This window comes from Pteropus vampyrus, unplaced genomic scaffold (genome assembly GCF_000151845.1).
Source record: "Pteropus vampyrus isolate Shadow unplaced genomic scaffold, Pvam_2.0 Scaffold2, whole genome shotgun sequence".
NCBI lineage: Eukaryota > Metazoa > Chordata > Mammalia > Chiroptera > Pteropodidae > Pteropus > Pteropus vampyrus.
Genome location: NW_011888783.1, coordinates 16,280,200 through 16,307,995, shown reverse-complemented (window position 1 = coordinate 16,307,995; position 27,796 = coordinate 16,280,200).

Sequence of the window (27,796 nt, the reverse complement as noted above, 5' to 3'; positions counted from 1 at the left end):
CATCTGGCCTCCCAAGCCTGTCACTGACTGATAGGAGTTGGCCTCTATTGCAGCCTCAGTCCATGTCAGCTGGGTGTTTATCGAGAACTGAGAGAGAGGCAACAGCACCCACTGGGTGCCAAACCAGACAGAGTGTCTGCCCTCAAGCAACTAACATGCTCGTGTGAGAAACAGGCAATAAATTCATAAAGAGGGAAGATAGTTTCCATTTCTGATAAGAACTCTGAAGGATAAAATATGCTAATGTAGCAGAGAATAAATACAGGTTAAAGATGTGAGGGAGAAGGCATCTCTGAGGAGGTGAGAATTGAGTTGACACCTGAATGACAAGAAAGAGTCAGCCAGGGGAAGAAGTGCAAAGGCTTGATTTGGAAAACAGTGTGACACATTCATGGGACAGAAGAAAGCAGAAGCCTGAAGGGAAGTAACGGGAGAGAAAGTCCAAGAAAGATAGTGGCTTGGGCCATGGATGGCAGTGGCCGTGGAGATGGTGAGTTGGATGTATTCTGGGGTGAAGCCGACAGGAATAACTGAAGTAGTAGATGTGGAGGTGAGGGAAAGAGAAGAATCAGTGATAACCCCTAAATTTGTGGATGGTGGTGCCACTTACCAAGATAGGCCATGTTGCAGGAGAGAACAAGTCTGTCTGGATGGGTTAAATGTGAGGTATTTGTTAGTCATTGAGTAATTGCTGAATTTGTTTCCACATTCTCAGCCTGTACCCCTCTCCCTCCCTCCCCACATTCAGCCACTCTGCCTTCGTTTAGTTCTTCTAACATGCAAAACTCATTCCTGCCTCTGGGTCCTTGCACATGATATTCCCTCTATAAGAACGCCACCCTTTGCATGACTTCTCTTTTTCATCTTTCAGCCCTCAGCCTAAACGTCCTCCCTTCGGTAAGGCCTTCACTAACTATCTCATCTAAGCGAGGACCCCTCCCCCTACTGTCTATCATAATACTCCATTTCCTTCAAGGGGCTAATCATAATTTGTAATCATCCCTCAGCTTACTTTTATCACCTATCTTTTCTGTTGGGATGTAAATGTTATAGACCTAGTACTTAGCACAATATAAGGCACATAATTAGTGCTCGATGAAAACGTGGTTAGAAGAATGGAGTATTTGACAGATTACTCTACTATAAAGTTGCTCTTCTCCCCCTACCCCCCTTTTCTACACTGTACTCTTTGGAAAGGAATCACTATGCACAGTCCACATTTAAAGAATGTGAGGTTTTGCTCTGCCTCCTTGAGGGTGAGGATCTACATAAATTATTTCAAATCCTTTAGCGCAGGACATTTGTCTCTTCTCCACTTCTTTATTTACTTACCCATTTATTTATATCAGGATGAACTCTTAGGTACTTATTTATACTTTGGATTATAACCCAATAGTATTATATTTTGTTGCTCAAATTATTTTAGCTTTGACCTTTGAGAGCTCTTTAAGTTGACTCCTGTCTCCCTTTGACATCCCTCCAATCAATGTGGGGTTTGGTTTGGTTTGGTTTGGTTTGGTTTGGTTTGGTTTGATTTGGTTTGGTTTGGTTTTAAGCATGTTCCTACTTTCTGGCGCTATAAGATGCAACCTGTTTCTTAAATCATATCCTTAGCAGACCTTAATATAAGGCAGCCCCAGAAGTAGGTAATTAAAGGGGTGTCCCTGCAGTTTATCCAAGGAAAGGGATGTTTCCAGGCTGTTTGGCTCCCTGGTGCTCACTTTTATGAGGCTTTTGCATTGCCTCTCAAACAGAGGTCATTTGTCAAGTGTCAAAGGGTACAGAAGTGCTAGACTGTAGTAGAACGGGCACCAATAACAGAGTCAGAAAGACTGGCATTGTCCGTGTCCTCCACACTGGCTGAGTTACTTTACAGCAGATCACTCCATATCTCTGAGCCCTGGTTTCCACGTATTTCTTGCAGGGCTCAGTGAAGATAAAAGGTAATGCATGTGAACACTTAGCACAGTGCCAGGCCCAAAATCATTGCTTAAAGAAATGGTTAACCTCATAGAAGAAAGAATGAGACAGTGGGTCCATTCTACAGGGATCAGGGTTGGAAAGGAGAACAACCAGCTGGTTCCAGCCTCTCGTAACAGCCAGGCTCCATCAGTTCAAAACCAAACACATGACTCATGAATTCTAATCCATTCTTCTAGTCTCAGCTTTCCTCCTTCATGCTGGGAGGCCAAATTACAGTATTTTTATTATTTTGCCTCTTTACTGTGTATTTTATTTATCTCTGTTGTGCTACCTAGTTTGGGGGGTTTTTTTAAAAAGCCCTACTCATTCTCCCTACTATTTGTATTCTTGGTAAAGCCACCAATAGCAATAACGTACTTCTCTCAACCTTCGGGAAGATTTCTATATTGCATTCTTGCCACACTGCTAGCTTCATTAACCTGGAACTGAATGCTGAAACTCCACTTACTGTTTTGATTATTTAGTGTTCTCAGTATGTTTGCCATTTTCCAGAATCAGAGATTCTGCTCCCGGACAAGTGGCTGCTCATGGTGGCCCCCCACCAACCAACCACCAACTGAATAATAGAATAGGTCTTGACAGAATGAAGGTGGATAGTAGCAGACTTCTAAACGGACCTGAAATCAGGAAGGGGAACAGAGCTACAGTCAGTCGTCCTCTGAGCGTGAAGCCCCCAGTACGCAGTGTAAGTTGGTGTCTGGCTTTCCTTCACTAAGCTCCAAGAGGTCAGGGCCGCCTATGTCTTGTTGACTGTTGTATCCCCAGAGTGTAGTACAGTGCCTGACACATAGTGGGTGCTCAATAAATATTTGTTTTAAAAAAATGAATGGTTAAGTTTTCCCAAAAATTAAACACTCCGACTTTTCTTTCACTTCCTGGTAGGTGCAGAAGAGGTGCTTTGTTTTCTTAGTCCAAATATTGGTTCCATTTTATATGGTCCCACCGTGTTGATTGTCTTCCAAATGGTAATTTGAGTTAGAGATTGGGAGGCAGTCCTTCCTATTGGGGAAGGAAAAAGAGAAGTTGAATTTAAATAAGAATGTTGCTATAGATTGAATGTTTGTGTCCCCTCAAAATTCATATGTTGAAAACTAACCCCCAATGTGATATTTGGAGGTGGAGCTCTTGGGGGTGATTAAATCATGAGGGCTACACCCTCATGAATGGGGATAATGCCTTTATAAAAGAGATTCCAGAGATGTCCCTTGACCCTTTCCCCATGGGTAGACACAGTGAGAAGACCATGTCTGTGAATCAGGAAGCTGGCTCTCACCAGACACCAAATCTGCCAGAGCCTTGATCTTGGACTTTCCAGCCTTCAGCACTGTGGGAAAGAAATTTCTGTTGTATATAAGTCACCCAGCCTGTGGTATTCTGTTATAGCAGCCCCAAAAGACTGAGACAAATGTCCTCTCACCTCCTTCTCCATTGACATTTCTCAGCCATTCATACCATACACATCCTTCCAGATCTGGCCCTTGCTCAGCATCAAGATGTATCTCTTCCATGAAGCCTCCCCAGACCCACTGATTTCATTGTCCTTTAAACCTATAGTTTTAATGACCCGTGAGGCTCATCCACATGGCAGACATACTCTTTGAAGACACCTCTTGTACTGTAATCTTCTGTGTTGTAATCTAATACTTTATGATTATTTCACTTTTCATGTGTTCCTATCTTATCTTTCCAACTACATTATAAATTCCTTGAGCAGAGATCATGCCTCATATTTCTTTATAGTTCGTTCTGTCCTGGCACTGCTTCTGGCACATGAAAAGTTCTTTCTAAAGTCATCCACCTTCAAAGCACTAGCCTTAATCACTTCATCACTTCGTAAAAAAAAAAAAAATGTCAGATAAAGGAGGAAGAGGTGAGAAGGTCAGAGAAAAGAAAGAGAGAGGATGGGGAAAGGCAAAGAACATGAGATAATCCAAATAAAAAGAATCGAGCCAAGACAAGCCCTGATAATAGGTTAGGTTAAATTTCACTGAAATATTGAGTGGATAAAAAACCCAGTGCTGCTAATGGAGAGAAAGCAAAGTATTGTGAACCAGTTTGACACTCCCCCTCCCTGCCTTTCTTATATACATTTCACTACTAAATAATAGAACCTCCCTTACACAAGCTTCAACAACCTACCTTGTGCTGAATTAAGTAGACACGTAATCACCTGGAAATCATAGAACCATAGGTTTTCAAGCCGGAAGTGATACAGGAGACCAGGTCAAGGTGACAATTAATTCTAAGCCTAAAGTCCAATGTCTCCTTTCAAAATACATATGACCCTCTGGAAATGGTATGAAAAAAAATCTAGTATATGCCCATGTAAACATTTATGGGAAGATTTATAAATTTCATCAGCTTCTTAAAGGGGTCACCCTGCCAAAAAGTTATAGACCACTAACTACTCTGGGTTCAGTCCTCGATGTTACAGAAAGGTTAGCAAGTGTACCCGAGGAGATAGAACCAGGTGGTAAAAGAACCAGAATTATGACCTAGTTCTCTTGACTTCTAGCTGCCACTTTTTCTCCTGTACTTACACTCCTCCCTTTTTTATTATAAAGAGATTTTCTTTGTGAGAATATTTGCACTAACAGAATTTGACCTGGGGTGTTCAGGATGCTTCACTCTATTACACTTTAAGCGTCTTCCATTTGCCTGCTTTCCTTCACCCTAATGATGCCCACAGGGATGTAATTTTCTCACTTCTCTTTTTCTATTATCACCTTATCTGGCCTTTGCCCACTCTCTTTTCTGCTACACATGGCATGTCTCTAGGTGCCCTTTTGTCCTCCCATCCTGATTTTATGAGAAGTATTTATTTCCATGTTTTCTGTATTTGCCTGGATGTATTCTAAGGGAGCTGATGGTAAAACCCTTCTCTCTCAGCAGGAAACGATTGCTCACAGCAATTACGCCTGCTGTCTTCCTTTTCATTTTCCTTCAGCTCTTGATGAAATTGTGTTTCCAGAAACCCTATGAATTCTTTCTCAGACTCTTACGTAACTCGGTATATTCAGGCATTTCTTTTTCCATCCATATTTTTGTTTGTTTGTTTGGTTGGTTGGTTGGGCATTTGGCTCATTTTCCTTCTAAATAACTTGGTGGCTATTTTATCTTCAGTTTCTCTCACACTGTAGATGATCTGCATCCAAATGGATGGTTTAAGATTCAGTCAGGTTTGGTTGGTATTTCTATTGTTAGCTGCAGAATGAGTCCGTGAACCTGACAATTGTGGTGTTTGTGAGTTTGTTTTGTTGATTTGTTGTTTGGGGGGAACTTTTTGCTTGTTTACCCTTTGGGAGAAAGGACATTAATTTGGGGTCCAGTCTTAGGGCTGAAGTTCGGAATGTGTTCTTTTACTCCAAGTTATATTCTTTATATCATTAAAGAGCTTGTCCCTTAGGCAAAACTCAGCGTGTGTGTGTGTGTGTGTGTGTATGTGTGTGTGTTCTGGGAATGATTCTAGAGAATATTTCAGTGGAGCTGAAATATGGATTTCAATATCTTCTTTATAAATAAGGATAATTCCTTGAGGATAATTCCCAATTCCACTCCCCCTACTCTTCCCTACCCTATCACCTAGCCCTGACCTACTCTCCAGATTAGGATTCTAGCCCTAGAAAGTAGCACCAACAAAATCGAGGCAGAAAGTAGGCCATTATGTACCACACTGGAATTCAGAAGAGACAAATAGAGTCTTGGGCAGGGGTTGGGAATGAAGCAGGAGAAGGGCGCAGGAGAAGACAGTCCAGCAGCAACTCTGATACCTAGGGGTCCTTTTGGGGGCCGTAGTGTTGACTGATAGTGAATGTGCCTTGAGAACGAATGAGAGACTGATTGATTGTATCTGAGCCACTGGATCTTGGGACAGAGAGGGAGCAAATTAATTCTAAATTACAGTGAATAGACAAAGGAATAGAGGAGGGGTAATACTGAACCTTGGCTGTGTTTCCTGGTTGGTTTAAGGGATAGGGTAGGACAGATTCTACAAGGAGTTCATGATGATCCCTTGGAAAGGAGTTGAGGGAGGCAGAGGCAGGAAGGCACCCATAGTGCTATCACTATGTCAACTGCTTACATCTCACTTGATCTCCTCTGTGTGCATGGTACTGGTAAACCTTGAACCCTGCCAGAGGTACCATCGAAGTCTGATCAATGTGTAAACTGTATTTTTACTGTAATTGGGAACACATACTGGCAATGTCTGCCAGAAAAAATCTTGAGCTGAATGAGTTGCAGTGTGCAGCCTGGGGTCTGGTACGAGTTCCTGCCAGTAGAAGGAAGCAGATAGAAGGAAATGTCAATCTAGCATGGAAGAGAGAGCTCATATCCAATGTACCTCACTAGACCTTTGACCTTATGAATCTATAAGATAGTGTAGCCCTACCAGTTAACAAATCTGTGTAAACAGCATTCAATGCTGTCGACAATAAACAATATGATGACTGTCAAAAACTTTTTTAAATTTTTTTCTTAAAGAAATATTGACCTTCAAATATGCTGCCAAAAAAAATTCAAGTATTCTCATAGTTTGTATGAATTCAGAAAGAATCAGTGGAACACATGATATGATTTTAGAAACTTAGAAGTTAAATCAAAATAATACATAGACGTTCTCTTCCTCCCTCTGAAAATACTCAAAATGTCACCAGTGGAACTTTGAGAGTCAATATAATGAAGCAAATATAAGCTTCGGAAAATGAAAGCTTTGACCCAAGTCTGCCTTTCACAAATATATGTCCTTGGGCAAGTCACTAAACTTCTCTGGTTCTCAGCTGCCTTATCCATACATGCCCATGCTGAACCTGATTGGTAAAAAAAAACCTTTCTCAGTAAGAGCCAGTTCAAGAAAAATAAACATGTCAATGATCGAATGTGTTCCTTTGTTAACTCAAAATGCAGATTGCTTTATTGATCTCCATGGCAAAAAGTAAATATTTTATCAATTATTCTATGAATAAAAGAATATGAATGATAATATAATCATTGCTTTTATTCTCTTAAAATGTTAATATATGGACTTTTTAAATTAATTTACTTTTTTATGGTGACACTGGTTAACAAAATCCAGTAAGTTTCATCTGTACACTTTAACAGTAAGGCATATATGTATTTACACTGTGTGTTCACCTCCCATAGTTAGATTTCTTTCTGTCACCATATATTTGACCCCTTTTTTTACCTCATCTACCACCCCTTTCCCCTCTCCTACTCTCTGGTAACCACTAGTCTATTGTCCATGTCCATGAGTCTCTGTAATATATGAACATTTTTGGAAGAGGCAATAAAGACACAATTTTCTAATCTTTCCATCCTTATACCTGTTTAAATTGAATCTAAGCATTCGCAAAATGTATTCACTGCCATTACCTAATTTCTTACTCCAAGCCTCCTGAAAGAAAAGCATAATTATCACCCCCATTTACATATGGGAAAACTAGAGGCTAGAAAGGCTAGAAATAACTTTCTAAGGACAGTGAATTGGAAGCAGAGTAGAAGCTAGAATTAGTTCATTACATTCAATGCGCAGTAAAAATATGATTTTTTTATATTGTATAACAAAATGTGTCGTCAACATTTAGAAGATCTGCATACCTCAGTGAATCAATATTTTCCAAATGACCAATGAATAACATAAAATCATGTATGGGTAAGAGATCCATTCAAAGTACAAGGTAGATCAATGAGTTTTAATGTAACAAAATGTAAAAATTTCATTGATCTGTTTTCAGATTTCATATTGCAACTAATCTTTAAAGAAACACCACTTTTTGAGTTTTAGAGTAGTATCAAAGATGAATATCCATGTTTATCTGAAAAGGCTATTATAATACTGCGTCCTTTTCAACTACATATCCGTGTGAAGCTGGGTTTTTTTCATATACTTCAATCTCAATCAAAACAACATATTTCAACAGGTTAGATGCAGAAACAGATATGAGAATCTCGTTGTCTTCTAATAAACCAGACATTTAAAAGATTTACAAAAATGTAAAGGAATGCCACTCTTCTCAATAATTTTTTTGCTTCAGAAAATAAAACTTTTTAATTTTTAAAAAGTTATTTATGTCAACATATAATGAGTTTATTACTGTTATTTTTAATGAATTAATACATATATAATAAATGTTAAAATCTTTTTTCAGTTTTAATTTCTAATATGGTAAATATAGATAGATATAAACAAACAAACAAACAAACAAACAAAATCTTTTTTTTTCCCATACAAACAAAATCTCTCTAGAGTTCTCAATAATTTTTAAGAATGTAAAGGGATCCTGAGACCAAAGCATAAAGAGAAAGCCACAATAAAAGATTGACTTCACCAGGAAGATACAACAATTCAAAACTTGTATGCACTTAAAAAATAGCCTCAAAATATACGAAGAAATAAATATGTAAAGTGTAGACACTGGCAAATCCACTATCATAATGGAAGATCTCATCCATCTCTCTCAATTACTGTTAGGTCAAGCAGGCAAAAATGAGTTTAGAGATTTTATCAGTTTGGTCCTGGCAGAAAAGTGATGCCACACTCAGATGAGGTGAGGAGAGTTCGCAGGTGTAGATGAGGACCCCAACCAAGGATGGATGGAGAAGCACATCCAAAGCTAGCAACAGGAGCAGGTTACCACCCATAGGTCCAAAGGGCCCAAGAGGGGCCTTGGTCACCGACACCAGTAAGGAGCTGTTGCTAAAGGAGAGGGTGCCTGACAGCCTCTATGGCCTTCCGCAGAGGATTATGGCCCAGCAGGAGAGAGCTGGATGAATTAATATTCTGACATTTTTCTCTACCTCCTTCCAATCTCTACCCATATCTTCCATTGGCTGAGCCCAAGGAGCCAGGGAAGAGAGTCATTGATATAGTTCACACAGGTCAGCCTCTTGAAGCATGAAGTAGGGTAAGAAAATATAGGAAGTAGATATAGAGGGGCAAAGGGAGAAGATTCAGCACAGACATAACTGATCAGACAACATCGTGTACAGGTTTAGTCTGTTGAATTAAAATAGAACCCTGGATCCAACAACTAAAGAATATACATTCTGTCCAAATATACATGAAACATTTACAAAAACTGACCACAATTCTAGACTAACAAAGGAAGTCCCAGCAAATTTCAAAAAAATCTATGTCAACTAGAATCTGTCCTCTGACCACAAAACAATTCAATTGTGAGGGATTAGAAGTCAATAACAAAAAAGGTGGAAGGGAGAGAACCCACATAGTTGGAAATTTTGAGAATAATTCTAATAACTCAAAGAAAAAAAAATATAAATTTAGATATACTCAGAAATTAATGATAATAAAAATAGTACATATTAAATCTTGTGCATGTAGCAAAAATAGTACATAGAGAGAAATGTATATCTTTAAATGCTTATGTTAGATAATAAAAAAATAAAATTAAAGAGCTAAGAATTCAATTTAGGACATTAAGAAAAAACAAAGAGGATGATAAAATATATATAAATGCAGAAATGAATGAAATAGAAAACAAAAATAAAATAGAGACAATCAACAAAGACAAGTGCTGGTTCTATAAGATCAAAATGAACAAACTTCATAAAATCAAATTTTAAAAAGATGAGCAAGCAGGCATACACAAATAAAAGTTTCATCTCTGCTTTCTTCTTCATGGCCTCTCTCAGATCCCACATCTCCAAACTCTAGCCATCATTTCTTTTGCTTGACGTGAGCTGATAGGGCGTGTTTGAAATTGTAGCCTAAATGAGCAAAGTACACAACTGATTAGATGACCTTATAGAGCCTGTGGAAATTCTACAGACTCCACTGCATCTCCTGTCTAAGTAGCAACGGCTCAGTTCTGTGCTCCTGGGTGTGTGTGAGGGGACCAGGCTGTCAGGACAACAGGCTTTGCTTTCTAAATGAGGATAAAGAGAGCACAAAGGATGATGAGCACCTGCAGTGGAAGAAGAGTGGAAGTGAAGCTCCTGAAAAAAAAAAAAAAACGGTGCCGACCTAGGAGGCTAAACAAGAAAAAGACAAATCCGAGACCTGCGTCATTATTTTATCTAGAGCCAGCTCTGCACTCCCTCCCTATTCATGAGATGTGTGAACATCATCACTACCGTGGGACTTGAGGTGCTGAAGGTCTCTCTGTGGCTACAGAAAATCTTTTTGTTGTGTTATTTGGGAGATTTTCTTTTGGTTTTTATATTTTCTATTTTTCTTCTGCTGCTTTATAAGACCTTTTCTACAGAGACTACATACTCCTTATGGTCTTCAGTCGTCTTTATAAAATAGAAGCCCATTTACAAGTGAGTCTCAAGACATGAAGACCAGAAATAAAACACTCGCCCAAATCATTCAAACCCTAGGGTTTTATATCTATGGAAGACTGTGAAAGGTGCAAAGAATTGAGCCAGATGCAAAGTCATTTTCAGCTTCATAATTACAGAGAGGAAACAGCATTCCATAACCATAGGTGTGGAACTGAGACTGGCAGAGGACAGAGGTACTATTTGTACAGGTTAAATAATTGCCAACTACACCACCCATTATAAATTAGTAATATCAACACTTAACTTTGAAATCTATTTGTTGTTAATGTATCTCAAACCACAGCTGAATGAACTCTTAAAATGGTAATACAGTAGCTCATTTTCTCACATCAAAAGCTAGTTCGAATACTTTTGAATCTTGAAATGAGCAGTCACTAATCTGCTAAAACATTCCACATAGTTGGAAAGCCATCCCTGCATTTTAATTTATTGGAAACTCAATTCAGAATTCAATTAAAAATATCAATATTCTTCATTCAGAGAAACATCACCCAAATAACTCTTTCATTTCCAATTTTAATTAAAAGAACTATCTAAGAATTGCATGTTCTATTGCTTTTCACACCCATTAAAAAACAGAAATGGACTAAAAGTAATTGATATTATCCTTGTGGTAATAACTTTAAAATTCTCACCTTGGTCATTTATAGCCACTGTAAATAAGTGAAATACATGTCTGTATTTACTTAACTTCTAAGAAAGAGACCTCGTGTGTTTCCCCAGCCATTTTTTCAACATACCAGAACTCTGACTCTTCTGTTTCAATATGTGGGTATGATGAGATCTCCACGGACCATTATGGGTCTTTTTTCAATCTTAAATTTTGATTATTCTTGTATATACCTAAAGCATCTTCTATGCTTTTAAATTCTATGACACAGAAATCAGGAATAATATTTATAAACAATCTCTGAAACTGCTCAATTAATACAATACATAATAATTTGACTGGCTGCGCCAAGATTTGTATTATATTTGTATTTGTATTCTGATTATCTATTAAACTTAAGAGATAGATAAGATAATAAACCTCAAGGGTAAAGCTATTTAAAAATTATGATAAGCAAAATATGAATGTTTTCTTGTTTCAACTTATTTTTCCTTCTTTAAAGCATAAGTATTATTTTGGTTAAAAATTAAATGTAATTCCATGATAAGTCTTACTGCAAATAGTTTAGAAATACATGTGTAGACCTACGCTTAGGGTAAAAGGGACTCGTCTTATTTAAATTAAAACACAGCTCCCTTGCAAGAGCATACTGAATTTTCACTCCAAATTGCATAAGTCTAGCATGTAAATGATGTGTAAATGAAGTGCTCCCTGAATAGGCATTAAATGAGCTTTAAGAGAGAAGACCATAACAGTCCATCATCTCAATGGTCCCAGTCCAAAGGTGCTTGAGTCACTTTGACACAACGGAGTGTGACAGCTTCATAGGCATTGTTTCAGGCAGCTGAGTCCAAACTCAGTAGAAAAGAAGAGTCACTGATGGCTGTAGGCCCAGAGGTCACTGATGGCTGTAGCCTGACCCTTTGTCCAGCAGGCACCGACGATCACTTTTCCAGGTTGGACTTGCCACTGTGGTTCACAGGAGGAAGGATTGTTTGTGGGTTTGCTTTAAGTAAATGATGAACAACTGATAGGGAAATAAGCCAGTTAACCCTTTGTTTGAATCCAAATCCTGGGCAATGTTCTTGAGATACTCCCCAAAAGGATAGGAAGTGCTCTCTGAAGCGAGTGGAGGGTGCAGGCTCTGCGGAGTTGTAGCTTCCAGCTTTGCCTCAGGTGCTGAAAGTGTGGTGATAAGCGCCTAATTAGATCATCTTTCATTAAGGAGTTTCAGAACGTCTGCCTTCTGCCAACCGAAGACTAACATTTGCACCTTTCTTCATAAAAATGGTCCCCATATAATGGTCCAACTTTAGTAATAACGCATTCATTAACATAGGAAAATAGATCCAAGGCTATTATGGAATCTGCACACATCCCAGTACCTACTATCAAGCCTCCAACATAGTAGGTACTCAAAATTATGTTATACAAGTCAACCTTGGGTTACTTACTAATTATCAAGGATGGATTAATGTCATCCATTCATATACTTTTACCCAATCCCCTAGGCCTGCATCTCTGCAACATGTCCAAATGGAGGTGAAAATGAAATCTTTGTCACAGGACACAATATCATCACTCAGTTTATGAGAAAATTATCTGTAGTTTGGCCTCATTAATGTCATCTCTACTGGTATCATCAACCTACTGAATATTCTATTTCTTGGTTACATTATTGAAAGAATGTTTTAGGTCTAATAAGGAAATTAAATATCAAAATGTCAGCATCGAAGAACATATTTCCAGGAAAGAGAGAAAGAGAAAGAAAGAAAGAAAAGAAAAGAAAGAAAAAGAAAGAAAGAAAGAAAGAAAGAAAGAAAGAAAGAAAGAAAGCAAGCAAGCAAGCAAGCAAGCAAGCATACACACACATATATGTTACACAGAGAGAGACGCATACAATAAAGTCATCTGATCTCATAATTAATTTATTTTCCAAATGACCTTTTTTTAAAGAGCAAATCTGGATTTTTGTCATTTTTATGAAAACTTTTAAAATATGTGACCACAATAAGGTAATGTAAGCTTTTCTTAATATTTAGGGTTGACTTTAGAAACACAAGTTAATGTTCTCACCTGTAACCTAGCGGTGCTCTCAGGGCCTATTAACGTACGTAGAACTCCTTTTCCAGTTATTCTGAAAGGCTTCAATTTGGGAGAAGGGATTGTCTGTTTTGGGTTACTTCTTTGCTTTTTGAAGATTTCTGTCTCCTCAGATAAGAAAACAAAGAATTATCCTCTCCTGTCATGTCTGCCTCTAACACTCTTCTTTCCTCTTCACCCAACCTCCACCACGTCACTAGATTTTCCTGTTTCTAAAATGCTTGTTGAAACCGTTCAGTCACTCACATCCTCATTCTACAGGTATTTAATGAGTCTCTACTATGTGCCAGGCACTGTCCTGGGGAGCACGTAAACCCATAGCCGGTGGGTGCAGATAGGCATTAGTCAAAGCATCCCACAAGTAAATGTGACATCACCTCTGGGGTGTGAGAGGCAATGGTGCAACAGGGAACCAGAACTGGTCAGGGAGCCAAAGAAGGCTTCCTTGAACAAGCAACGTTCAAGCTGACTTTCTAAAGAGTTAACTTAGTGCACAAGAACGGGAGAGAAAGGCATGTGCTAAAGCCCTGTAGTGGAAGAGAATGAAGAGAATCCACGACATGGGACTTCCGTGGTGAGACCCAGGACTTTTAGTGTCTGTTCTAACGGCAGTAGAAGACAGTAGAGGTGTAAGTGGGTGAAGGACATGTGATGACAAATTTTGTTGAAAACACCACCTTGGATGCAGAATGGAGGACAGTTTGTACAACCAATAAGGGAGTGTGGCACTAAATCCAATGAGAAATGATGGTGGTCTGGACAAAGGCAGGAGTTCTCAGTCTGGACTCCACAGAAATCCATGAACTTGGGTGGGTGGGAAAACAAGCACATCTTCATTCTCATCAACTTCTGATTTAATTTAGTATTTCCTTCCATGATGAATATAAACAACAAACTACAGTAGCATCAGCAGCACCTGTGACCTTGCAACCGAGAGGAATCACAGGTGTTTTCACTTTACAATTGCTAGAGATAAATCAAGATGTCATTTACACTCAACACTACTTGGAAATTACTGTAGTGGTTAGACCTGTCACTATATGATATTATACAACGTGTTAATAAAGAAGCTCATACTATTATAACTCAATTTTTAAAGTATTTTGATAACTATTTTAACATAATTGGTTTCCTTTGTAATCCTATGTATTTTACTTAATTCGTTTAAGTCTTATTCTGAAAAGGGGCCCATAGGTTCCACAACTTAAGAACTCCTGCGGGTGAAAGGAAGTGGGAAGTTCAGTGTGGCATGACCTGGATGGGTGTGTTAGGGTGAAGGAGAGAAGGGTGCCTGGGATGATATCTGGGGTATGATTCATGGAAGGGATGGACGGCAGAGCTCTAGAGTTTTACTCAAGATAGAAAACACTAGAAGATCATAAGAACATTCATGGATAAATTGCAAGGGCTTTAGTTAATAGACTTGGGAGGGTACCTAGTTCGGCCAGTTTTTTCTCACTTCTTAGGTCTCAGCCAAGTTGCATATAATTGAAAAATATTGATAAGTTAGATGTCACCGTGAAGAGACACATCATTTTTTCCCCTCACTCTTTAGGTCTCAGCCAATTTGCAGATAATTGAGAAATATTTGGGTAAGTTAGGTGTCACCATGAACAGACACACACATAAATAGGGATTGTTATCAAGAAAATTACAGGTTTTTATTGACAAAACAATTTCAGTTACAATGTATTTTTAATATTCACAAATGAAACAGTTATCAAAAAAGTATGCCATTTTTCTCTATATTATAAGATTACTTTTCAGGGGATTTTCTTTTCCTGAAAGACTCCAATTTTCATTAAAACCTTTAGTTAAACATTGGATGTCATCACCCAATGTCTTCCCTGGGTCACAAGTTCCATTCTATTTATTTAGAACCAAAAAATTCTACTGACGCTCCTTCAAAAAATCAGAAACGGCATCAACCCAAATACCCTTATTATTTTTATTTCTACTCATGAGCAACATATTGACTTTGCCAAAACAATTAAACAAGCTTAAATCATGAGTCACTAGCCCGAGTTCCTTTAATGACTTCATCCAAGCCTCCTGCCAGCAATCCATCAGGGGAGCTTAAATTCAGTCTTCATTTAAATTATGTCTCCTTTCTGTTTACCTTCAAAGTCATTTCAGCCTTCCTAACACTAATTCATTCAGAATAAAATTTTAAATATGCAAGTACTATGCTAAGTGAAATAAGTCAGAGAAAGACAAATACCTTATGATTTCACTATATGTGAAATCTAAAACTACAAAACAAATGAATAAACAAACAAAACGGAAACAGACCCCTCGATACAGAGAACAAGATGATGGTCGTCCAAGGGGAGAAGGGTGAGAAGATGAGAATATAAAATTTACAAACAGATAAATATAAATGAATGAATGAATGAATGAATGAATGAATAAATAAATAAATAAATAAGAGAGTCAAGGGATCTAAGTAGTGGTTTGCCCTTAGCTCTGCATAATTTAATAGAGATTTTCTCATTTTCTGCTTTTTTGTTTTTCCTTTGCCTGTGGAAAGAACACTTCAGGTAAGAATAAATTCAAAAGCTAGTAGATTGTATTTGAGAAAAAGTGATCTTCCTCACCCTTATCTTTCTCAGGCATCCATGTACATAGTGCCAGCATTGTGACCTTGCAATAACTTTTTTCATTTTTTTTTACTTACTTACCAGGCCGCAACTCTTTCTGCAGAAAAATCCCAAAGAAACCAAAGCCATGGAGGTTTTACATCCTCCCATATCAAGAACTCTATGATTTACACTATGCTCCGTGAAATCCATTTTAGTGGTCCTGCCTTTAAATTTTCAGAATTTAATACGAAATGTAAATATTTTAATTGATTGATGTACCTATTCTCTTTTCTATTATTACTTTTAATCACGTGTTCAAGACAAAAATAAAATTAGTTTCAAAGGCATTAACTGCTATAAATAGGCTGCTTCTTGAGAGAGCCAGTTCTTTGTACTCATTTCAACAAAAATTTTTGCATCAAACTGTTTTTTTTTTCTTTTGTTTATTTTGTTTTGATTTTTCCAGATTAAAGTCTGTCTGGCCAACTGGACCGCCTGACAGTTGGATGAGCTTAGCCAGGTGGCTAGACATATTTCTTAGACTTTATTTTTCTAATTACCTATTGCATAAATGACATAGAGTAAAAGTTGAGATAAGAGAGAACTTAGAAGAAGAAAAAATAGAACATGCTTGTATAGATCTGCCTCACACAGACAATATGATCTACATTCTAGGGTAGAGAAGGCTATTTGTTTAACTTGTTTATCTAGCAAAGAAAGCATAACAAAATCAGCATGTGGTAGAATTTTTTTGAACGGTCAATTGCAAAGCTTTAAAACACAAAACAGAAAGAAAACACACACACACACAAAAAACGCTACATATCATTGTCAAATACCAGACCGCAAGAATAAGATCACCTATGAACACTGAACCAAGCTCTCTAACATTGTCAGAGATCTCGTTCTTCTTCCTTCTTTCTGCCTCTCTCTGCTGGCCAGCTTCATTCACACGAATCACCTTTACCTACCCTGCCAGAACCATCTTCTTGGCATCAAAGAAAGAAAGTAAAGAAACTCTTCTTCCCTTCCACTAGCTTCTGTTTTTTTAAATGACAAGGAAAGACTCCTATCGTCCTCGTTTCAGACACATGCCCATTCTCAGAACAATCATTGTAGTTAAAGGCATGTGGTGCTATGACTCGCCCAAGTGGTGCCAGCTTCCTTCCCGGTGACAAGCACAATGCCAGAAAGCTGAGGTCAAATTTAAAAAGTGCAACTCACTTTTGAATCATATATTAGACCAGCAGTGTCCCGAAATACAGTCTCAAAAGGAAGGGAGCGTGCTAAACAAACAAAATAATAAATGCTCACTCCACTTATGTGGCAACCACAATACTACATTCTTTACCAGGTAAGATTTTACCCTGGTTTGATGTTTAAGATGCCAGAGATCAATATAAATTACTTTATATCAAAGGCCTTATTTCCCCAAAATAAAGTTACAGTTGTGTGAATCATCAATAATGATGCAACATGGAAAGGAATAATTCTAGAAGGAGAGGGAATGGGGAGATGTTGGTCAATGGGTACAAAAGTTCAATTATTCAGTTTCAATTATGAATAAATTCTGGAAATCTAATGTACAACATGATGACCATTTATTTAACATTTACATGGCCCCTTCCTGCCCTGTGAGCCAAGTGTCAGGGGCACAGAATGAGTACATTGCAGTCCTTGTCCTTGAAGAACACACAGGCTGGGGGTGTGGAAGGGAGACAGGCGTGTAAACAAATCATTAAAGTGCAATGTCGCAAGAACTCTGGAGGAACAGTAGATAAGGAACACAGGAAGAAGTGACTAATTCACCCTCGAAGATGCCTAACAGAGGGGGCGCTGTTCAAGACAAATCTGGAAAGGTGAGCTCAACAGATTATCTGAGCAGTTGGCCAAGTTTGAGGAAGCAAATCTGAGCAGGAAAGAAACCACGTGCCGAAAGAGTCCAGGATATTCTGAGAAAGGAAGTCTGATGAGAGTAAGAGGTATGGGGACTTTCTCCTGATGACAGAAGAGTTGCTGAAGGGCTATACACAAGTTAGACACTCTCAGATCTGCTTTATAGACGCTTCCTGGTAGCAGTGTGGAGGGTAGATCAAGGGGGAAAAGCCTGAGGGAGGGGACACAGAGCCATTCGTAAGCTCCTGCATTCAAAGTGGAATGAGCTGATGAGGGTCTGGGTTAAGGCAGTGGCAGGGGCAAGGGAGAGAGAGGACAGGTGCCACCGAAGGACAAAAATATTTTCCTAGGGCCCATGAACTGAATTACATTTACCATGTTTGGGAGGAAAAACTTTTCTTGTACCTCTTAGGTTCAGTACCTAGGGGTGTGCTAATTCAACTAACAAAAGACAGATTAACAGGAGAAAAAGCACAGAAATTTCATTAATATTTATACGCATAGGAGTTCACAGAAAAAGAGTGAAATTCAAAAGAAGAAGTCAGACTCAGAGGCTTATATCCCATTTTAACAAAGGAAAGCGGGGATTGGGTTTTAAGGGAGAATAAATCACAAGGAAGTGACTTGGAGGTATACAGAGGAACTAACGGAAGATATGATTTTAGTAAATTCCGTGTATGCAAGTTTCTCTCCCTTCCTGGTGGTGGAGGCAGGTACCTTTACAAAGGAAAATTGTCCGCCTTTTAGGCAAATAAAAGGAGGGCAGAGAACTCGTCCTATATCTGTTGATTCTCGATTGCCTTTAGCTCAAAATAATCTTTGTCCCATATTGGCATATTTTGGGGTGGCATATTCTGATTCCCTTCAAGTACATATGTGACTTTGAGTTTAACCCCACTTTTCTCACTTTCAAAATGAGAATAAAATGTCAGATTTGCAGTTAAAACGACACAACCCATTTAAACTACTCAAGACAATAGTAAGTGTTCAGCAAATATAAATCATTATCATTTTTGTTATGCACCACTACCCAGTCCTCCCTGAGGGAACAGGGTCAAGGGGAGCTGGCCAGGCCATCTGACATTGGTATGAGGTCAGTGCAGGCTGGGGCTCAGTGGGCAAGGAAACCCAGAAGAATAGAAAGAGCCAGAAAACGAGGGAATAAGTGTCCCTTGGGTATGTCAAGGGTCAAAGATAGAAAAAGCCAAACTCTGTCATTGAGGTTAAGGAACTAACACGGAGGCTGAAATAGGAAACAAAGGCAAGAAGCTCATGAAGAATCAGGGACTAAGTGGAAAGAAAGCCAAGAGCTAAGTTTTGAGAGAAGAAGGAAGGTCCCAGAACAACTGCTGCCGTGGACAGGGCTGAAGAGCCCAGGGTGTGGGCGGCCCTGATGGTCCACTTGGTTTAAAAATCGGGATAGACCACAGCAGACACCGCTGACTACCACCCACTTAGCAGCCTTGAGGACACCTCCCAACAAAAGACCAAAGACACTTGTTGTGAAGAAGCTCTTTGCTTTCAAGAACAAGAGAACATTAAGCAGTCCCCAAATCCTCAAGGTATTAGGGACAACATTCAGTCCTTCTCGCTGTTTTTCCCATCCAAGACCAAGATATGAGCAGAGAGATCACTGAACGAAATAAGAACTTTTAACTGACTTGCCAAGCCTTGTTCTAAATGGTTTTCCAACATTAATCCTTTCATCCTCACAACTCCATGAAGTAGACACTGTCCTCATCCCCATTTTAGAACTAAGGCGAAGCTTAGAAATGGTTAATAACCTGGGTAAAGTCATTCAGCTGGTAAGATCCCGGCTCTCTGATGTCAGAACTAAACAACTAAACAACTCTGCTCTACTGCCGCTTGCTGGGACAGGATGCTGGAGAAGCCGGAGGAGAGGATATGAAAGGGCAGACCCCTTTCTCTGAGACCAGAGGGAGCATGAAGTTGTGGGGGGAGGAAGGAAGTTAAAACATGACAGCCTATATTTTCTCCCAAAAGCCAAACTTGGTTTATGTGAAAAAGCTGGAAGTGGGTTACGGTGAAGAAGCATGAAGCTAAGGATTTCCCGGGAGGGGCCCAGGACACTGAAAATCTGGGAGAAGGGTTAGTGATGGGTGCTGCCCTAATCAAGACTGGGCCTTCCCAGCACAGGTGCTGCTAACAGTCAGGAAGCCCCAGGGGCCTTGAACGAGACCCAGCCTCAGAGCTCCGGTCTTTTTAAACGGCGATTCTCAGAGTCTAGTGCATTATTGGAGGGAAGTGGGGGGAAGGGGGCATTCCAATATATGCCTGGAGAAAGGTGTGCACTAGGACCTTACTGTTGATATTCAGCAGCAGTGGCATTACCTGGGAGCTTGTTAGAAAGGCGAACTCTGGCTCCACTCAGATTTACTGAATCTGAATCTGCATCTTAACAAGCCCCCAGGTGGTTTGTGTGTACAACAGAGGGTGAGAAGCACTGCACCAGAAGACAAAATATCTAAACCCAGAGCGGCTGTTCAAGCCTCAGAGTCACTTAGGGTCTACTCATTACCATGATTCTCATCAAGACATAAACCTCTGGAGAACGAGAAGTGCTGGAGCCTGGGCCGACAGTTCTAACATAGTCTAAGTATCCAAGTCCAGATGGAAGACGAAATGGTACAATTCCGTAACACTCTCTGGAAGGAGCAGGAAGCTGATCTGAGTGTGTAGCATTCCTGTTGGGAACCCTGCAGCCTCAGGGCAGTGTTTCCCCCACCATCCAGCCATTGCTGTGCACCTACTATGTACCAGGCACTCTCCTAGCTGCTGGGGGAACCACAGTAAACAAAGCAGACAAAAAAATCCCTGCCTCTAAGAAGCTTACATTCTAATGAGGAAAGAAAATAAATCAAATAGGTAAAAATACCATTTGCTAGATGGTATAAGTACTATGGAGGAATATAAAGCAGGAAGGGGTACTGACGGTATCAGTGGTAGCTTATACTTTTAGATAGTAGAGCTCTATAGGCCTCTCTGAGAAGGTGACATTAAGTCAAGACCCAAGGAGGTGAGGAAGCCAGCTAGACCATTGTCTGGGAGAAGAGCATTGCAGACAGAACATACAGCCAGTGCGAGGGCTCTGGGACACAAGTGTAGCTGGCTTGCTTGAGGAATAAGGAGCTCTATATGGCTGGAGAGGAATAAGCAAGAGGAGTCGGAGCATTGGTCAGAGAGTCAGCACAGGGCCAGATCCTGCTGGGCCTTACAGAGCACGATTAGAATTTTCACTTTTACTATGAGTGAGTTGATAAAACAAAGAGGGTTCTGAGCAGAGGCGTGATGTGGTCTGACTTATGTTATAACAGGATCACTCTGGCTGGCTGCTTTGCCAGCGACAGGAGAAACAGGGAGAGCCATTAGGAAGCTGCTTAAAGAGTCCAGCCAAGAGACGATAGGGACTTGGAGCCGGGTGGTAGCCTCGGCAGTGGTAAGGAGAGGCTGGATTCTGGATATTGAGTAAAGATAGAGCCAAGAGGATTTCCTGGCCTGTTAAATGTGGAATGACTCTAGGGCTTTTGGCCTGAGCAACTGGAAGGATACAGTTGTCATCATCTGAAATGAGGAAGACCATGGGAGACACAGGCCAAACAAAAGAATCTGGCTCAACAGTGCCTGGTGCAAAGCGCTCAAGGAAAAACTTGTGTCATGTTTTCACTTCACATGTTCTGGGAGCAGGTGGGTTTTAGTTTTAGCTGGAGAAATTATCCTTCTCCCCTACTTGAAAGGATAAACAAGAGTATCAGATTACCAAGTCCTTGCGGAGTGTCAACAGTGAGCTGGCACCAAATGCAGCTGAGCTAGTACATCGCCCTGGGCACAAACAGTGAAGATCCAGCTCATTGCAATGGAAACGGTGAGTTGGATCTAACCAGGAAACCAGGTTAGCACTACCAGTCACGCTTCCTGGCACTCCCCCAGCAATATCTTGATTCTCTCAGAACAAATCTCTAGTTAATGCCATTTGGTGCTTGGCTTATTCCTTATTCACGATTGAGAAAAGCTTTTCTCTGTTTACAGGGCCACCAACAGGGCCAGGAGAAGATCTGTCCAAGGCACAACATGGCCAGGCTCGATTAGCAGTTGGAGGCCTTTTTTTCCTCCAGCTTTACAGAGATATAGTTGACAGATAACATGGTGTAAGTTTAAGGTGTACAATGTGATGATTTGATACATAATGTGATATATAATGTGAAATGTTTACCACAGTAAGGTTAGTTAATACGTCCCTTACCTTATGTAATCACCGTTTTGTTGTTGTTGCTGTTGTTGTTATGGTGAGAACATGAACGCTCTACACTCTACTCTCATAGCAACTTTCAGGGAGACAAGAAAGTATCATTGACTGTAATTGCCATGCAGTACATTACATCCCTGAAACTTATTCACCTTATAAATGAAAGAGTGTAGCCTTGACTAACGTCTCCCTCAGCCCCTGGCAACAACCGTTCTACCCCCTGTTTCTACAAGTTCGATGTTTTTAGATGCCACATGTAAGTGAGATCATATGGTATTTGTCTTTCTCTGTCTGACTTATTTCACTTAGCATAATGCCCTCAAGGTCCATCCATATTGCTGCAAATGGCAGGATTTCCTTCTTTTCTATGGCTGCATATGTATGTCACATTGTCTTTATCCATTCATCTTTTGATGGACACTGGTTGTTTCCGTGTCTTGGCTATTGTGAATACTGCTGCAATGAACATGGGAGTACTTAGCTCTTCAAGATAGTGATTTATCTCCTTTGGATATATACCCAGAAGTGGAATTAGTGGATCATATAGTAGTTCTATTTTTAATTTTTTGAGGAGCCTTTATACCGTTCACAGTGGTTGCACCAAGTTACATTCCCACCAATAATGCACAAGGGTATCCTTTTCTCCACAACCTCACCAGCATTTGTAATCTCTTGTCTTTTTGAAAATAGCCATTGGAACAGGTGTAAGGTAAAATCTTACTGCAGTTTTAATATGTATTTCCCTGATAATTAGTGATGTTGAGCACCTTTTCATGTATTTGTTAGCCATTTGCATGTCTTCTTTGTAAAAAAAAAAAAAAAAAAAAGTCTATTCAAGTCTTTCATCCATTTTTTCATCAGATTGTTTATTTGTTTTGCTATTGAGCTATATGAGTTCCTTATATACTTTAAATATTAGCTCCTTTTCAGATATATGGCTTGCAAATACTTTTTCCCATTCCATAGGTTGTCTTTTCATCTTTTTGACTGTTTCTTTTGCTGTGCAGAAGCTTTTGGGTTTGATGTAGTCTCGCTTGTATTTCTTGTGCTTTTGTTTCTTGCACTTTTGGTATCATATCCATAATATCATGGTTAACACTGATGTCGAGAAGCCTTTTCCCTGTGTTTCCTTCTAGTTTTAGAGTTTCAGTTCTAATGTTTAACTCTTTAACTCTTAAACATTTTAACTCTTTAACTCTTTAACTCTTAAACATTTCGAGTTAACTTTTGTGAGTGGTATAATACAGGAGTTCAATTTCATTCTTTGCATGTGGCTATCCAGTTTTCTCAACACCATTGGGAAAATTAAAGAAATTATCCCTTTCCCACTGACTGTTCTTGGCAGTTAGAGACCTCTTTATGAAAATCAACAAGGAATATTTCAAGACCACCTGACATTCAAATCTGATTGTCCTCTTTAAAAAAATCACTGAACTTAAACACGGCCCTCTGAAGAACATTAGACTTACATCATGCTGTTTCAGCACTGAAATCCTTTAAAAATTACCAATTTGATGATTTTGCCGATGGTGAAAAAGAGTCCATAGATTAGCCAGAGTTACACGGCTAGTGAGGTCCGGCGCTGAAACAAAAAGGTCACCACTCTCCTGACCCCCACCACAGCAGAGCTTCTGGGGCCACACGGCAAAGCTCATTGCAGGCTGAGTACGTTACAGGTAGGCCAGGAAATGGCGGTAGTCCACCATTCTTGTAGAGAGAAAACTTTGAACCTATTTCTTATATTTCTTGTTGAAATTAAGTTTGAACCGGAGTTGTATAGCTCTCTCTAAAAACATCCTAAATTCCTAATTATTATTTCAACCTGTGAGACTTCAGTGTAGCATCTGCCTCCAGAGCACAATCTAGAGAGGTCACACTACACAGCAGCTCCCCTACCTGTGCTGTTCAGATACTGTGGGTTTTGTCAGCGCCATGATGTGAGAAGGGTCGAATACTTTCCCTTATTTTTTTACATTTTATTTTTGATAATAATCTTCAAATATATTAATGTTGGTGACTTCTACTGGAAAGCCCATCAACCCCTTAACAACCTTTCATGTTTCTTAGAAAGAATGGTTGAGAGTCCTCTTAGACCCAGCCTCTACTCCAACACCAGAGAAAAGGTGCTCAGTGTGGCACACTGTGGGAAGAAGGAGAACATCCCCTCACAAGCATCAGCCTAACAGTGACATGACCCTGTCAGGCTCCATAAGGAAGGCAGCAATCTAATAGTCTTTAGATTGTGATCGATTCCCTAGTGGCAAATGTTTAAAGCTCTGAATTGTGATCGATTCCCTAGTGGCAAATGTTTAAAGTTATGAAGCTCTGAAATAATTGTGTTTCTCAAAGTCTTTCTTTCTTCGCTCTAGGACTATTTTTTAAATCTTCTAGATTCAATTTTTTTTTAATCTTGAGAATAAGATGAATGTAAGGATGACATGAAGGATGCGTTCAATAAATCTGTGTTGAATTATTGTAGTTAAAGTTTAGAAAGTCATATGACAAAATAATCGTGCTCATTATCAGCTTTAATTGGTAGAGAAGAATTTTCTAAATAGTTAGAAAAATAGCAAGTAGAAATTCAGCAAACAGAACAACAAATATTTGCTAAATAGTTATGGTTAATTAAAAAAAAATAGATTGATCGAGACTAAATTCACCAGGTACCATCAATGTATCATCAGAATGGTATGTGATATGTAAGACATTTGCTTAATAATCCACAAAACAACCAAATGGCAGAATGTCTCAATCACTGCTTTATTATAATACCCACAGATCATACAAACTACAAGGAAATTACTGTAACAGTTGAAACATTGGCAAAGCCTTCTAGCTGGAAATACGCAACTGGAAATTCGATGAGCTTACACACTTTGTACCACTATGCACTCTCATGGGATTTTGATTGTACACAAAGTACTTGATTTCTTTAAAAAGTTATTAAAATTTTCATCTCTGTTCTTATATTTAAGCTCCTCTACTTCTTTCTTTTCAGGGAGAGGGATAACGAGAGGTCCACAGAGTGTCATGTCATATGGATATGCAATCAATAGTAACCCAAAATAAGATTAACAATATGTGTTTTTCATAAAAATAAGTCCTTGTTACTTGTCATATACACGCACACATACATGCACGTACACACATACACACGGCAAACAGTCATCCTCTACAAATTAAATATGTGAGCTTCCAAAAATATTCACCAAGATAACAGTATAGAAATTACTCTAGTCTGGATTCCTGCCCCTTTAATACACAAACACACAACCAACTTAATGCACAAACATGACAGTTTGATGCCTGTCAACTTCTGGAAATATTGTGCTATACTTATCAGTACCCATTTCTACTGCTTACCCATCCCCCCATCTCTTCTGTATTGTAAGAGATCATGCTCAACTGTTCTTTAATAATTACCCTCCAGTATTGCCCAGTGATCAATGCTGCATGCCATATGAAGCCTCACCATTCCTTGATTGGAGCACACAGACTTTTCAAATCTCAGTCCCCTTGCAGTTGGACATGGCCATGTGACCAATGGTCTGTAATAAAAAGGGAGTGTTATTTCTAGGGTGAAGCACAGAAAAGCCTACATGGGACCCTCCAGGATGATAAGGAGTTAACATACTTCAAATGGTGCAGCTACAAGATGGTAGAACCTCTGTTACCACGGGTTTCTAGCTGACTGTGTGGAGCAGAGCTTCCTGCCAACTTGGGTGGAACATCTAACAGGAGCTAGAATTGAAGGTTGCTGTGTAAAACCACTGAGCTTTGGGGTTGCATGTTTCTACTGTATTCTAAGGAATCCAATGACTATAGCTGGCATTGCTTCAAAGCCACCTGGACCAAGCTATTCTCCCTATTAATGTTCTGCACATTCTCCAGCAAGCCTTACTTTCCAGCCCTGGGGAAGGACACATAAAGTCAGTTACACAGGCCCAGAACTCCTCCAGGAGGTGCCTTCTACCTCAAGAAACACCACCTTCTTCTGGCCTGCCTCACACACCTCTCCTGCTCTTTCCAAACACACTCATGGGCATTCTGAGGAGACAAATGCTGGTAATCCCTGTGCAGGCAGGATTCACTTCCAGGACCCTTCTCCGAGGAAGCTCATGCCCAGACACCAACTCTCTCAGGAAACTAGCTTGCTCTTAGCTGGCCTCCTGGAGCCTCTCTAGTCCACTCACTCACTGAATTCAATTCACAGCCAGTCTTTCTGAAAAGCAGGCTAAGACTCAGTTCCGTACCTATTAGAGGTGCTATTTTCTCCCTCTGTTTGTAAGTAAACATTCATATTTTTACATTTCTCTCTCTTCTGTCATGCAGGAATCAGCCGCTTTCCACTGACAGCCAAAGCCAAAATCTCAATGCAGTCCTGAAATCAACAGGATGATCTCATATATTGTATCGTCTATTCCAGTGCAGGCAATTCCCATGCAGATGCTTCCAGCTCAAACTCTTCTAGGCTCCACTTCTGATTTTCCAGGGTTTCCTTGTCTGTCAGTTTAAGCCTGCCCCTCCTGTTATTTTTAGATTTGACTTTGCTCCTTATAAAGGGCCAGGGGTGGGGATGAGGAGGATTTTTTTCTTTTTAATTAAAAGCAGATGACAAAGACAACTCGGTCAGGGAAAATAATAGGAGTCGCAATGTCTCGCTGGCTCCCATAGTATATTTCCTCCATCAGCCCCAACTGAGCAGAGAAGTAACAATGCTAATTGAGTCTCCTCTGCCTTTTTTAGAAGATGCACATTGTCTAAGCAGATGTCTACTGGGATTCCATTAGAAAATTGCATTTGCTATTCTTCCCTTTCCAGTCCTGCTCACAGAATGATTATATTTTAGATCGAGAAGGAAGTTTCTATGACTATATGTTCTGTGACTACAGAGAGGAGCCCAGGGCCAAGGAAAGTGACTGAGGAGGTCCAGCTTATTGAGGTCTCTCCATTCTCAGCTTCCCATCACTGAGCCTGCCTGTCGAATTCGAGTTTCTCAGCTGCCCTAATAGTTAAAATAGACTGAGGGCTCCTTCAAGTGAGGCCCCTGACTTATTGTTCTGTTCCTTAAGTTCTCAGGAACTTGGAAAGCAGATCAATATTCGTGGTGAAGCACTGGGCTTTCAGTGACTCGTCTACAAATCTTGCTGCTGTTTACCTCCTTTGCAATGACTATATTTTTCCTCTCTCGACCAAATTTATGAGGTTGGACATTTGTGTGCTTGCCTGTTTGTTAACTCAAAGACAGCTTAATTTCAGAATTTTTTCCAAGACTTCATTTAGATTCGGTCTTCAAAGTCACATTATTTAATGTATTTACAATGAAGATATTCTATTATCATATATAATAATTCAAAAGTCCTGGTCTCTGTGCTCAGGAAGCTCACATGGAACAGAACACAGTGTTCATTATGACCACAGCATGAAATTGGGTTTCGTATCATCAAACTCTTGCCTTTCTTCTTTGTTTCCCCAAATGTAAAAAGGAGGCCATGCGGCAGGAGTGAACACTTATAGGTTATCCACAAGATGAAGCCAGGGACAGCCTGATGAAGACAACCTCATTCGTGCCAGATGGCAGACAGAAAATGCATGTGTTCTAGAACCTCTGTCCTGCTCACCAGGAAAACGAAGACTCAATTGTAAAAGATAGACAACCAAACTAGCTTGAGCAAAAGGGGAGACTTATTATTAGAAGGTTTACATCCCCATCTAAGAAGAGCAGATATACCCTGGACTTCAGAGATGGCCGGGACCAGGCTGCAACCAGGGACCACAAGCCCCAGCATGCTTTCTTTTCTCTGCTCTCTCTCTGAGTCAGCATGATTTCTTCCAGGCTGTCTTTGTCCACATAGTGAAACCGTGAGCTCTTCCTCATGCCCAGCTTAAGCATCAAGGTGAAATTAGCTCCTTCTCCCGAATTCAGAACCCCCAAGGAATGACTTGGTTGGTCTGACAAGGGCCAGATGCCCATTCCTACCCCTTGGGTATTGGAGGCCCTTCTCAGAAGAGGGGAAATCATTGAGGCACCCACAGTCACCCTAATTCACA